This window comes from Tamandua tetradactyla, chromosome 12, assembly GCF_023851605.1.
Source record: "Tamandua tetradactyla isolate mTamTet1 chromosome 12, mTamTet1.pri, whole genome shotgun sequence".
Taxonomy (NCBI): Eukaryota; Metazoa; Chordata; class Mammalia; order Pilosa; family Myrmecophagidae; genus Tamandua; species Tamandua tetradactyla.
Window position 1 is genome coordinate 45,521,080 of NC_135338.1, and position 15,787 is coordinate 45,536,866.

General features: G+C 36.8%; 1 protein-coding gene across 2 annotated transcripts in view; it reads left to right on the top strand.

Moving 5' to 3' along the window:
• The window catches only part of FLRT2 (fibronectin leucine rich transmembrane protein 2), a 101,919-nt gene that overhangs the window by 11,049 nt on the left and 75,083 nt on the right, over positions 1-15,787 (top strand). The window lies entirely within an intron of this gene.

The following is a 15,787-nucleotide window of genomic DNA, read 5'->3' on the forward strand; positions in this document are numbered from 1 at the left end:
ATTTGACCCTGGCTTTCTTTTTTATTTTTTAAGTTGATTCATATTTTAAGGGTACATTGTAAAGTACCTGGCCATAGAACTGTATTTATTTATTTATTTTTGAGAAATAAAATATGCTTATTAGATAGAACCAAAATAAGGTTTCTGATGCCCTTAATGAGAGGACTATGATGGAAATGCCTGTTTCCATCAGCTCGTTTGTGGAGTTTAGCTCTTATGGAGAAAATACCATGTGCCAGAGACTGATAAATGCTTGGAAGGCATTATCACGATTGCTCAAATAACCCTTTGAGGTTTGTGTTCAAGACCCAGAGTAGTTGAATGACTTTCTTAAGCTCATAACCAGTTAGTTGCAGACCTAAAGTTTGAAACTAAACCTGTCTGACTTTAAAACCCAAATATATGGTGTCTTGAGAGAGGGTCTTACTGTATTTGATGCTCAAATTCAATCAGCAAATATCATTATTGGACTTCCAAGAGATTTTAAGTAAAAGTAATATTCCTCAATATTAAAGCAAAAGTTGTTTTCAAACCAGTAAATGTCCTCATGTTTGGAAATAGAATCTTTATTGATATATAAGAATGAGGAATGCTACAGTTTGCCTCAGAATCAGAGGCAGAGTCCTCTTAATGCTTAGTCTATTACACATGCATTTCTTTGTGATCTTTCAAACACCAGGGTCCAAAGCAGATTAACATAACAGTCTATTGCAGTGGAGAAAAGGATTTGCATTATAAAGTACCTGGCCATAGAACTGTATTTCAACGTAAAAATTATTTTCATAGTTTGACAAAATTAATCTGAGTACCTTTTGTTTTGGCAGTGCTGAATAATATAAGTGTAATATCTGAAAGTATAAAATGTTTGCTACTATACCACTCTAAAGAGTTCTACTAATAAAAATATAAACAAGATCAGTAGGTATGTGGGTGGAAGTGAGTGAGTGTTTGTGTCTTTTGAAATGCACAACAATTCTAAGTCTTAGATACTATAGGATGGGTGGTGCTGTTATACCCTAAAGTTTGGTTGTGCTGATTTATGCCATATGTCCCTAATAAAACAGAGTAATGAAATAACCCAAATTATTTGTAACTGGAGACTTTCTTTTCCAAATAGGTCCCCAGGGAAAAAACTATTTTCACGTGAATGGCCTGATACCCACGAAGTAGAGTCAGTAGATGTACATAAGATGATGAATAGAACAGATTCATTCATTTCAGCAGATGGTCTCAGCACTTAATGAGCATAGAGTGAGGTCGGAGAGACCAAGACAGGTAATAGAGAATCCCTCCACTTGAAGTCACCAGGGCGATGGGGGACATGGAGCCACAAAGCCTAATTGCACTGCAATTTATTCATGATTGAAAAACAGTGCAGCCCCCATTTATAAACATGCCAGTAATTGCATGGTATTCATGAAAAGAGCTTAGCACTTGGAGAGATAGCCTTGGATTCTAATACTGGATCTGCCACCAGTTAACTTTTTCAACTTGCCATGCTTTAAAATTTGTCTTCTCAAGTATAAAATGGAGAAAATGGTTTCTATTCATATTGCTGTTCTGAAAATTAGGTGAACTAATTTTGTAAAATATCTAGCTGTCTTGGCACACGATAGAGATTTAAGAAATGCTACGGGCAGAACCCTCTCTCCAAAATGCTGGGATTCCATTATGTTACTCTGACCGTCTACAATGTTTTTGCCATTCCCCTGGAAACCCAAATAAGGGTTTTGGCCCCTTGAGTTATTTCATTAGTACGAAAGTGACATGATCTCTCCTGCAAAATAAAAGTTTTGTTATTTTTGTGTATATCAGAACAAGGAAAGGAAAGCAAAGGAAATAAGCATTTTATGCAATGGCAAAATGATCTTAGAGCTAGTGATATGTAGTGGTGTGATGGGGATGGAGAGAAGGAAGTAGAGGATGGAAATGACTTGTCTTAGTTTGGGGAATCAGAATATGGTGTCAGCTGAAGTCTGCCTAACCACTAGGTTCTTTTGGTTCATTGAAAGCATAACGTCAGGCAATTAAGGGGTGTGTCTCCATGCAGTCCTATTCACTGCCTTTTACCCTTCCATGTTTGACTGATGCCCTTGGTCAAACAAGGGAGTATCTACAAGGTCAAATGGGGGAGAATTCAGCTGTGGCTGTTATGCCTTTGCCAACAGCATACAGAGATTTTTATCAGCGTGAGTTTTAAACACTTGCTTCACTCAGTTCATCTCACACGTGCCTTTTGGCAGAATCATGAAAATATATTATCTTACAAGATTAACATGTAAATTATTATTATGCTTATATAAAGCTTATTTTGTATTTACGGAATGATTTTTCCTCGCTTATACAATGATGGATGTTAGAATCAGAATGCTGCTGTAGGGTTATCAGTTCAATGTAGAAATAATTCTTTCCGAAGGGTTTGCTCAGTAAGTTTTGATAAATTTATGTAAAGGAACTTCTTACTGCTTCTACAGCTGATATTTCTGAATAAATACAGTGCAGCATAAACACAGCACTGGGGTTATTTTCATTTATCATTATGATTGCATGTATACATGGTATAATTTCTGCATTCTACTTGGCAATTGCGATTTGTTTCTTTTTTTCCAGAATACTATGAATCTGCGAATTTATCTATGAAGGAAAACTATATTTAACAACATGTTAGGCATGCCCCAAACCTCCCAGTCAGGAAGCACAGAGGTTTTTCCTTTAAGATCACATAATATAAAATGTAATATATATACATATAATTAATCATATTGGAAAGGAGTGAGGCAGATACTAAAATGCATTTTATAAGCTGTTAATATCTTATTAAGTAGTTTCTGAACCAACATTCAACCTAACATGAAACAATAAGACCTTGGTTGCTGTGTAAGATATGTAAGAGAGATTAAAATTCTCCAGTCAATGTGTTTAATATTTTTTAATTTTTTTACCCAAGTAGGTAGGGAACAAGTCCAATAGTGCTGACAGCAGAGGAATTTAAAACTCAAGTTTAATAATCTCTGAGTCCCAAAGGAATGCAAGGCAGACATCCGTTTGAGTAAGTTGTAACCAGGGATTTGATGAAAGTTGAATCCTTATGGCGTGCCAGGCACCATGCTAAGTTTTGTGTGAGGCGTTTAGGATACTCTGTCAAGTAAGACCTCGTTCATGCTCACAAAGCAATCTGATGCATGGCTTAGAGTCACCTTTTCCCAAACTTGACTCATGTGTCTACATTAATCAGGGGAGCTGGTTAAAAACAGGTGTCTATGCTTGGGAATTCTTAATGTATTAAGTCTGGGATGAAGCCTGGGTATAAGAATTTTCAAAAAGTTCTCTGGATTTGAGATCACTGATTTAGAGTTTTTGTCTGACTCAAGAATTTCAATTGTTTTTTAATTGCTGCATTTATAATCACATGTGAATTTCGGAGAGTATTTTTGAGCGTGTACTTTGCCACATAGGAAAGTCTGCTCAATTTAACCCAACTCTTTTGGGAAAGAATCTTCAGAGCGGTCAAATATCAAAGCTGGCTTCACTCCTGTTTGCCCATCTCTTGTTGGATCTCCCCGTATGGGTCTCCCCTACATCATTGCATTGTATTGTCCTTGGTGTCTCCGGAGTTAATTTCCTAAAAAACCCAAATAATATCATATTTCCTGAATCACCTGTATCTTGGATTCCCTGTGCCTTTGTATAAAGTCCATGCAAACTTATTGTGATGTGAAATCTTTGAAAATCTGCATCTCAGAACTTAGCTCAGGTATCATGTCAAGCACCCGTCCCCTGCACATGCTTTCCAGAGGTGGTAAGGCATTGAGATAGACTTTCCTCATGCAATTCACCCTTTACATAGACTATTACTTGGTTGTCTCCAATTTGCAACTTCTTTTCCTTTAATACCCTCACAATATTATTTTCCCTTTTTCTCTGGGCTTGAGTAGCATTTTGTTTAACTGTATTAGTTGCCTGTTCATGTTGTGTTATCTTTTGTCTGTTTTCATGCCTGTCTCTCCCATTAGACTCCAGGAATCTTGGCCCATTCATTCTGCCTCTCCAGTCCTAATAAGAGTGTCCAGTGCATCAGGTTCTGCATATATGTAATTGATAATGTGTCTGTGTTGGCCAATCTGGAAGACAGGATGGTCTTTTTCAGCTATTGGATGGAGGCTTCCTCAGAAGTGCTTGCTTTTTTATTACTATAGATTGGTTGCCCAGTGGAAAAAAATAACACAACCACCACCTTTCTGCCTTACTTTTGAGTAGATTTGTCAGGCAGATACCTGCTGGTTAACCCAACCCTGAGCAGCATCAAGCGCTCTAAACCACAAATGAGGCAATTCAGATGCCACACTGGATAGATGTGTTTAAAGAAGAAATGATTTCAATTGATGGCTTATCTCTTTTGGCACTGCATAAAACCATTAGTTAAGTAGATTTTCACACAAATGTGGTTTTCCATAAAGTGAGAGTTTTAACTCATAGTATTATCCTTATGTATAGTATTAAAGAGAGCAAAGCACAGAACTGATGGAAAATTTGTACATTTGATGTTTTATTATTTTTGTTTTAACTTTATTTATTTTATACTAGGCACATTATTTCCTGATGGAGATGCCTAAGAACCCAGGTCCTACAGAAAGCAGAAAAGAAGACTAAAAATCACAACTCTTTAATTGCCCTGTCTTTGTTTTAGTCAGGGTTTTCCAGAAAAACAGAACTTACAGGATATATCTAATCTGCCTAGTTAAATATTATGGAAAAATTCTCGCCTGCAATGCTGGAGACCCAGGTTCGATTCCCAGAGCCTACCCATGCCAAAAAAAAAAGAAGTAAATATTATGGAATTTATTAGGAATTGGCTCATGTGACTGTGGGGATTAGCAAGTCCAAATCCCATACAGTAAGCTGCAAGTTGGGAACTACAAAGAAGGTTTTGATGACTTCCCCAGGACAAGCTTGCTGGCCAAAACAGTAATAGAAAATTATTTTCTGACTACTGAAATCGTCAGTTCTCCATTTAAGGCCTTCAACTGATCAAATGAGACTTTTCATTGCTGAAGGCATTGTCTTTTGTTGATTGTAATATAATCAGCCATAGGTACAGTTAATTGACTACTTATTTACATCTTCAAAATACTCTCACCAGCACCCGGGCCAGTGCTTACTCGACCAAACAGCTGGACCCTACAATCTAGTTACATTGACACATGGATTTGACCATCTCAGTCTCCATAAAACAACCATTCATCTTATTCTTTATTATTTGCACATTTAATACAGTAAAAATCATGTAAAGTTTATAATATATTCAAAGTTTACATAGTTTGATGTGATTATGGTGGTTACAGAAGTTGGACTTTAAATTCTTTTTTTGGGCTGGAAGACAATTCTAAAAATGCATTGCTTCTTTCATGATGGAGTAGAGATCGATGGACAGAGAAGACATGCGTGCACGTGGTGTGTATGTGCATATATATAGACTCCCACACACCCCCCACTGTTTTCAACAGTATTTTCAGTGGCTACAAAGAATAGAACATATTTTCATATGGTTCTTCCCTGACCTTTGTTTTCCTTTGCATGTCTGGGTGTTAATGGCACTTTCTAGGCTTCCTGGAAACACGTGAGGTCACTGCTGAGATGATCTTTAGTAAGCCCTTATCCTCCATAGAAGGGCCTTACAATTCCCATCTAGAAGTTCTTATAAAGTGAGTTTATGGGACTGTTTAGAAACAGTTTGCTCCCTTGAATCCCACTGGGGACCAACAAGGCCACATTCTCATCTAGGGGATGGTTGTTGATGATGATAACATCAGTCAATTTCGATTATAGATAAGGTTTATTTCAAGTGCTGCCTATGCAATTCATGTAAATTATCACATTTAAATCTTCAGAACAACCCTGTAAGTACCTTCTATTGTTTAGTATTGCTAACAACTTCATTTTCCTCTTAGGGATATTGGGAAACTGAAGTAGAGAGTGCCTGAGGTTGGCTTATGATATTTAATAATTATTTGAATTGTCTTTAAAGGAAAGGCAAGCACTGAATAATTTCCAAAATCAACTCTAAATTTATTTTTCCATGGCTTAAATATCGAATTCAAATTCAGAAGTAATTATTCATTGTCTAGTGAGTATAAATGATGAGCTGCTTTCCATTTTGATTTTATAATAGATAATTCTCTTAGAAGTCATTATTTAGTCTTTGCTATTTTTGATTGAAAAAGATTCTTAGACCTCTCAATGTATTTCTTTAAAATGGAAATAGTGAGAATCGCTAATTTGAAAATAAAGCATGAGAACTCAGCACATTTTCAATATTGATGAAAGCCTTTGGATAAGTGCCCAATGGGTAAGGTCTTCATTTATTGTTGAGAACACTCTCCCTTCTTTTCCCTTACTCTCTTACCAGTACTAATAAATAGTTAAATGGATTGATTTGAGATTCACCTCTTTTTCCCTGTGGAGAAGATAATGGACAATGGAATGGCCAAAGGACAGATAATAGCAAAAGGCAAATACCCTCTGAGAGAGCTGGGGAATAATGGAGGCTTGACTGTGTTATAAATAGGTCAGATTCTCTCATTTTCTAAATCTATGTACTTACTCAGGCCAGAGACTTATATTAATAGAAAAAAAATGCCCAGAGATAGGCTGGGAAAGGCTTTTTCCACATTGATAATTTGAAAATAAGTGCAGTATGTGCTTGCAAGTCTCCACCCTCCTGGACTTGAGTTTTGACCATCCCCTCCTCTTTGCACTGCCTGCTGAAACACTCATCTCTGCATGTGCCGGAAGTTTTTGTTTTTTGCTTTTAATTCTGTGATTATAATTAAGATTCTAGTACTATTTGTCCATGGCAGTTCTGTGTACATATTGTTAATTCTGTTTAAATTAAGTGATCCTTTCTTTAATTCCTTCAGTTCCCTTTAGGGTGCTAGACTATGGCTACTGTGCTTTTCTGCTTTTTCTTTTTTCTCTTTTTGTTGTCATATACTTTTTATCTGTCCTGAAGAAACCTCAGATGGGGTAACAGAAAATTAAAAAGGCTATTTTTCGAAACTTGATTGATTGATTCTAGATGCACTTAGAATGGCGTTGTTTCTTGCTAACACACACAGATATGTTAGCAAGTTGTTGAATGACTCCTTGGCCAGCTACTTCCAGTACCGTGTAAAAATACCTGCTCTAGTCACCCTCCAGTGAATTCTTTAGTGTTTCTGTCTATGACAACAGGAGTCTTGTTGAATTGGGTGGAACCAAAACATTTGCTACCTGCAGTTTCCCATTGAGAAATGAACCGGGAAGAAAAAACCTGAACATATCAGTGTCGCACTATTAGGAAAGGCTGACAGGTTTGTCTGGTCCACTGACATTTGTAAAAGACCAGCCTGGGACACATTGTCATTTGTCTTTCCTCAATGGAGCACTTGGATTTTCTTCTGGAACTCAATGTCAGTATGTTTTAGAATGCACTAATGATTCTCAAAGTCCCTCTCCTGCTTAATTCATAATTTCTTTATTAAATAAGAGATGATGCCCAGATCTATTGCTTTGAATCATCTTTGATAACTCTGTTTCACTCATCTTCATCTGTTCCATCACTAGTTTTATGATTTTTTTAAAAAAGTCTTTCCTTCTTTTACCCTTTTATTTTGGTTCCACTGTGGCCATTGTAGTAAAGCCCATATTATGTATCTCCTTCTCTTTCATTTTTCCTCCCTTAATCTACACTCCATAGTCAGGTTACTATTCCCCATTCCTGGACTGATAATATTACTTCTCATTATTTATAGGATCAAGTCTAAACTCCTGCATTTGACACTCAGGGCTCTTCTCTATAAAGCTTTCTTGGATCTTCCCGAAGAGCGTTAATCTTCTTCTCCTTTGAGTAAAATTTGGGCTGTGTCCTTTCAACTTTGTAGAAGGCTCAGTGTGTTGAAAATTTCACTAAATGCTTTGTTTTCACTTTCAGTCTGAGCTCATCTAGGGCAACGGCCATGCCATGCTATGTAGACGCTTGAGTAGTAGAATTGAACTCAGATATTTGACCCACCTTGCCTCTGTGGAGCTTACATACAGAATAGGTATATGTCTTCTCCCTTAAGTACTAGTTCACTTCAGATTTTAAATATTGAACAAATGAATGTTAATAAAATTTTCACAAAATAATGCTGGTGCATATGAGTGTTAAAATTGTTTGATAGAAGAAGGTTCCTTTGTTCTCTCCATGGAAAACTTTTTCAGAGCACTGCAGTCTCTTGCTTTGAAAACAGGAAGGTAGAACATTCCAACAGCATCATGAGCCCTCTGTTTATATTTATAAAACCTGTACTTTTTCCAGGCCCCTAGGCAACAGCAAATAGTCATAATCAGAGGCATTAGAACTTGATTATGTTGAATTAGATTCTGATAACTGAGGCTTGATAGCCAGAATTAGTGGTATGGTAGTTTATGCTGAAAGGGATGCTAGTGATGTTGTAAAATCAGACTCCAGCTTGTTGGACCTTTGAAGACATCTGTGTTTCAAAAAATACAGCAATCACATGCTTTTTATTATCTCCAAAATTGAGTTCTTTTTAAAAGGGAGCTGTATAAAGACATACGGTTGGGGCAGGGGAAGGTAGTTAGAGGACTGTGGACTTTAAATAAGACAGACTAAATTTGAGCCCTGGTCTTTCTCTGCCATATAGGATATCTTGAGCACGTTTCTTCTTCTTTATGCCTACTTCCTCATATTTCAGTAGAGAAAAATTAATACTCATAGGATGACTGTGACAAATAGATTATGTGATGTCCGGCATACATCAGTTATAAGTAAGCATTAATTCCCTTCCCCATTGCCTGCCAATTTGAAATTGTGTGAATGTGGTGGCTTATAAATAGCATTTCTTTTTTTTTTCTGCATGGATGAAGTTGTTCTGTAAGACTGTGTCACTATTTCCCCCAAAAATCTCTCTCTGGGGCGTCAGTGCATCTTGCCCAGTTTCTCCATTACATTATGTATTTCTGGGGCCTAGGAGAGGGCAGAATACACTAAAAATAGCTATCACTCTATCTCAATTAGGATACTTACTGTTGAAGAACTTCTAAGATCACTTCTCATTCTTGAAAAAAAAAAAATCTTTCCAGCAGTGTATCATGGATTATCAGAAAGGAATTATTCAAAGAAAATACTCTTGAAACCAAGTGCCTGGAGAGGAGTCTGTTTATCAATGGGCAAATAAAAAATAAATTTTAGGTACTAAACTCTAGCTTATCATGTAAAAAAGGCAGTGTTTATAATATATTCTGTGGAGACAAGGCTGTGAATGTTTCCATGAGGTGATATTCTCAAGTAAGAGCTTCTAAGAATGAACATTTACTCTTAGAGAACCCCAGGGAATGTCTATTAGGAAACAGGTAAACAACAAGAACCATTAAAAAGAGGGAAGCAAATCAAGAAAAAGAAATTCATTGCAGACCACATTGCGGAAAATATGTGATGTGAAAAACATTTCATTTAGCATGAATGACCGTTATAATTATAATTGGTGGATGGCAATTTTTTTTTCTTTTTCTCCAAAATGCTAGTGTCATCCAGAGTTGTGAAGGTATTTTTCATATCAAAAGCACACAATTGGGCAGGCCATGGTGGCTCAGCAGGCAGAGTTCTTGCCTGCCATGCCGGAGACCTGGGTTCAATTCCTGGTGCCTGCCCATGCAAAACACACACACACACACACAATCATACAAAATTAGATTTTTACCATTCTAATTTTTGGTGCTTGGATAGAAAAGTCAATGTTGTTTTAACCTGTACCTAGATTTCAGTTTAAAGTTTCCTCCAAAATTTGGAAATATGTTACAAGATAAAGAGGGCTCTGTAGAACACAATTATCGCCCCTCAAACTGTTATTAGAGCTTACACTTAATTCTATTTCTCTTTGTGTGGTAGGTGGATTGAGCTCCTTGTAAACATGCTTTAGAAATCTGGAAGGGGTTGCTTGGGAAAATTGTAGCATTTCCTTCATTAGTAGTCTTTAAAATAGCCAGAAGTAATAATCCTGATGGTTTAGCTTAAATTTCGTCTTACGAGAGGCAGGCAGACAAGCTGGCTTTAGTTCCATGGTTTTACATTGCTAAATCATTAATGAAATTCCTGTGAAAATATATAGCAAATAAGTTCCTAGAGAGAATGAATTTTCAGATAATTCTTTGTCTTTATGTGACAGAGAGACTTATAAAATACCTACTGATATTATAAATAATGAAATCTAAACAGAAGTCCTTAATTTCATTTAACTGATTGCTCAGGTTTGATTTCTGACCAAATCTTTTAAGAACAAGAGTTCTTTTAAGAACTCTTAACAAGAAGCAAGATGAAGGGAATCAAGCTTCAAATCTTGTTTCCTTCTCACTTCAAGATTAAGAGCATGCTGTTGACAGAGGATTGGTAGTTGGGTATCTGTGAAATGTGGCAAATTAGACTATTTATCAGAATTGAAGTGGTGTAAGAAATAGACCAGATTGGAAAGATTAGGAAGTGGGTTGGGGATACAAACTTAAGAAAGGTGCAGACCTGCCACTGGTAGGAATAACTTTTTCAAATCTCTTTTTCTGGTGGGAATTTATTGAAAAAACATTTTTAACAAATGAAATATTTGTTCTTTTCATGTTACTATAGCAGTTGACTTTTTAAAGCCCAGATGGTAGCTAAGGGGGCTGCAGTGTCACCTCAGCTAGTCCTATTTAATGGTGGGTTATGGGAGTGACAGTGTGGTCCTTGGCAAAAGCAGATATAACCCCAGAATTTCAAGCATGGCAGAGTCGTTCCATGTTTGTAATTAGGTAGGCCTGACTATGAATCCCAGCTCCTCTTCTACCTAACTGTGAAACCCAGACAAATTATGAACTGTATTAAACCTCTTCTAAAAGGAAAATATTAATATTTATTTTACAGAGTTCTTACAAAGATTGAATGAAATAAGTTATGCAAAGTTCCGTGCAGAGTGGGACATTTGAAATAAGTTATGCAAAGTTCCATGCATAGTGAGATCTTTGCATGTTGTTTTTCGTATTTTTGTCTTTGGTTAATTATCACTGTACCCTAAGTTCTTGAAAAAAATAGATGAAGACAGTAATGCATGGATAGCTGAAAATATAGAGTGGGATTCTGCCATTCAATGCCCAAAATAGTTATTTATTTATTTTTTTATAATCATAGTAGAACCTTATCAGGTAATTGAAGCTACCTTTCCAATTTATTTATTGCTAGAGAAAGTGCAGTTAGGGAACCAGAAGCTTGAAGGTGGGGATTTTTTTTTTGTTAATTCTTTCCATTTTTGTAGCTCGTATTTTCAAAATGTTTTTGTTTTGCATTTCTTCTTTTACTTTCATATTTCCTCTGGTAGGTAAGGCATGTGTAATTATTCCTATTTCATAGTTTCCCAGAAGAGGAAAATGAAATGATGAAAGTCATATCCTTTTGTGTCTTGTGTAGCTACCCTCCCAAATGGCATCTTATCAAGAATTGATGCTGTGAATTAAAGGGTACAAGCGATGTGATAGAATCAGTACAGTCAATCGGCTGGTGGGCAGGAGGACTGAGTTAAAGTTTTCATGCTGTTTCTAAAAATCTTTGATTTTTATCAAATCATTTAACCTTCTTGGATCTCCGTTTCTTCATCTGTACACGGCAATGCAGCTCCAGTAATTCTCTAATTCTCAATAATGAGGTTAGGAGCTTGGCTCTGGACTTAGTCTGCCTTGGTTTGTAGCTGCCTCTCCTGCCTCATGATTCTGTCACCTTGGCAAGGTGCTAAACGTACACTTGTTTCATCTGGGCAGTGGGGACAGCAATAATAAAACTCTCTCAGAGAGAAGCTGTGAGGATTCAATAAGTTAATCCATGTGAAGCATTTCACCTAGGTCCTGTCACAGTTAAGTGCCCAATCAATATCAGTAGGTATTTCAACATGTCTTTAAAAAAGAAAAAAGAAAAAAAAAAAAAACAGGTAAGGAGAGCATCGGTGATGTTTTCTGGAAAGTATTCCACATTAATGTCTCTCTGAATTATTGACCCAACAGCTTAATTTCTGCTCTTCTAAGCAAGCCCCCCTGAGAGCAGAAGAATCTCAGCTATATCTGGAATGTCCCTCAGGCCTCTTCAGAGAGAAGAAAGGTCTGTCTGGGAGCACGTGTTTGAGGGCCACACTGCCAGCGATTCTGTCATAGCATGGGGTTTCCTGGTGCTGACAGGTAAGACACAGAGACCTTTGCTTCTGTGGCAAGATTTGGATGGTAGATTGCAGAGCCCTTGAAGTGAGGGAGCTGTTTCCTACATCCTACTGAGAGGCCTAAGCTGCTGTAACTAATGAGTCTTGAGGCCCATATATCTGCTGCTTCTGCGACTACATTAAATCTCCAAAAAATTTACCAGCCAAACCTCCAAGGTTTTGCAGAAGTAATGGTATTTTTGACAGGGTACTCAGCATATGATTCTCACGTTAAATTTTAACTATGGAATTTTAGACTTCCAGGCTAATAGATGCTGTGAATAAAGCAGAGAATACTTCAAGGGCAGCCATCTTCCACCTTTATTATCTTTTGATTCAGGGGATCTTCATTAGTCAGTATTATGAAATGCAGACCTGACTCTGTTGCAGCAATCAGGCAAAGTGAAAGGATTCAGTGGACAACATATCAATAAAGGTGTATTGGTGAAGAAACGTAGAATCAGGACAAGAGGTGATGATAAAAATCTTTTTAGGTATTTAGGAGTGGCCAAATTTGAAATGCCTGCCCCCAATAATCCACGCTCTCTCTCTGTATGAGTGGGGCTATGCCACTGGGCACATTTAAGGATAATTTGTCTCTGTTGTGCCCCTGGTGAACTAAGACTTTGGGGTCCCAGAAGTGCTTGGGTATAAATAGAGATTCAGCAACTATTTGTAGAAGGAAGGGGTGAAGGAAAGAGGGAGAGGGAAGAAATGATTAACTAAAAGAGAAAGAGATACGGAAGAAGATTTCAGCTTACCTGTAATAAGTGATTATAAATTTTATATTTTTGATTGTTTGCAATTGCAATTTTGTCGGGAAGGATAGAGCCTTTTTGTGTCATTGAAAAAATAACATAGCATGATTTTGGGGGTACATTAAAACTCAGCTCTCCCTGAGTGTTCTAAACTGTTGTCCAAATTACTTGTAAATAGAGAATAGACTCATCAGTTTACAGACTAGGATAGATGCTTGTGATTTTTGAGGGTTTAAATTGAAAATAAAATCTCATTGGGAATACAAAGCAAAGCTTCTCTTTCATTCTCATGTGGAAGAAAGGGAAAAACATTTTAGTCGTTTTTTTAAGAGCTTACCTTGTTAGAGGGCTTTATTACACTCTGCATGACATCCCATAGATTTAAGTAAAAAAGGATTCATAACTGAGTCAACAATCAACAAGTATTTGTTGAAGTCCCAGATATAAGAAAATATGAAATGTTAGTTTAGTGGTCTTGTTGGAGGTTTAGCAAACCATCATCTTACAAAAAACATTGTAAGAGAGAAGCATCTGTCAGTGATCCATCCCAGCTGCCTGCTCCTTTCCTTTATAGTTAAAGTATGCTGTGCCTCATTTCTTGACACATTAGTACACTTAAGAAATATAGTCCAAGATGCACATTTTTTAAGATTGCCAGTGGGCTACAGATTACTCTGAAGTCTTCACAGACCTCTGTCATAACTTCTGTGTGATTTGTATACCTCTTTTGAATCTTCTGGTTCATTCCCTAACTGAAATCTTATGCTCCAGTTAAAGCTGAGCATTCAACTCACCTGATAGGACTGAAAATTCCTCTTTTTAAAGTTGTGACACTTCTATTCGATTTTTGTTGGTAAAATTTCTTTTGTTGCCTTTGGCCAAAACAATTAGCGCTGTGAATATTTGCCTGATTTTTTTTAAGCTTAGGCCATTTTCTTTGACTGTTTCTTGCTGAACATAAAAATAGAGACTTGCTGCCCTGAATTTCAATGAACAGAGTATTTTAGCTTCCTTAAGAGAACAGGTCTATATCACAGCAGCGTGGCTGTTGAAGGTTTGATTCTGAGGTCCCTTTTCCCTGAGGGCTTAAGGAAGCTGCTCTCCTGCATGGTCAGAGGTGGCACACTTTCTCACACCACCGCACGTGCTCACTCTTGAAGTATGGTTCGCACACCACAGAATGCATTGATGTGGATTAAAGACCTATAGCATCATCTAATAATGTCCACCTAATGGAGATAGGAACCATTTTCAAAATGTGATTGTGGTCCCTAGAGACTTGATAGGTGAGTTCAAAAGCTGATTTTATTCCTTGTAAAGGCTGTCCTGATTGAAAGGGAGAATCTAAAGTGGCAAGGTGGAGAAGGTCAACTTTCTACCTCCCATTTCACAGTAGATTCTCATCTGACTCAAGGGACCAAAGGAGGTCAGTAGCCTTAACGATCATGCTATACGTTCAGAAGTGAACTAGTCAACCTGTCAGACTATACCTGGGGTTCTAGAAGATGCCATAGAGCAGTAATAAAACTTTCTCCCCCTTTATAAAATCTTTTGAATGAATCTAATAAGGTTAAAAGAAGATTGGATGAAAGCAAACTATCAGAAACTAGAAATGTGATCAATGTTTATATTTTTAAGGATTATAAGAACAAATAAACATCATGATCTATACAAGTTTCAATTTTCTAGCAATAAGATATTAGTACAGTTTGGAGAGAAGGCATATAATTAAGAAATTTACAATTAGATGGATAAGTTCAATCTTATGAATGTAGGTATTTTGTCCTTACATAAAATTGTGCAGATCATATGTTTACTCTTAAAATTAAATCACAGTGCTGTCTGGACAAAATAAAGCATTGGAAAAAAAAAAAGAGTTTGCTATGCTGGAGAAACCACAGTGTTCATCTTCAAAATTCACAATTCTGAGAGAAAGCCCACTGAATTGTTGAAAAATAAACTTACAATGGTTTGTGTTTGGGACAGTAATTTCATTGATAAGAGCTTGTTTTAGATATGTATTGCCTTTTGACAGACTCTTTCCTACAGCTCAAATATCCTCCTTTCTCTCCTTAAATTTCACCTACAGGTAGTGCTCTGTTAATTTCAAGGAGTTAGTGATGAAGTTCTGTTGCTAAAAATCTTTTCGTTTTAAAGATGGAAACAAAGTCCAGACTTGATTTGGGGACTACACATGCTCCTGGGATAGAAGCCACTTTAAACCTAGTAAAATTGCATACGCTTTTTTCTGCAGGAGGCAACCCATGCCTGGGGAGAATTGTAGTAAATGTTTAAACCAGACCCGGAGTCAGACACCCTGGGTTCATATCCTATCACTTCCTTGTATTGGCTGCTTTTGTTACCTACATAAATTAGTAGTCTCTATCTTGAGTTTTCTCTGCCAGAATGTGGAGATAATAATACTATCTATCTTATAAATTTATGAATATTAAATGAACTAATACATATAATGTGCTTCATAAAATAACTGGCATGCAGTGTGTGGACAGTAGGTGTTAGCTATTACTATTATTTTGGAGTAATGCTTGACTGGTTTTGTTGTATTTGTGATTAATCTGGTAAATGACTTTGTGAACTATCCCTACTTTCTCTGCTACGTGATAAACTCAGAAAACACATGGCTAATTTCTAGTGCTCTTTTTAAAGCATTTTTCATTAGGTAGTCACATGACTAGTTTGAAACTACCTTGAGGGCAAGGTTCACATCATATTCATCTTGTAATATCGCTGCTGCTCCTACAAGTATTGAATAGATGA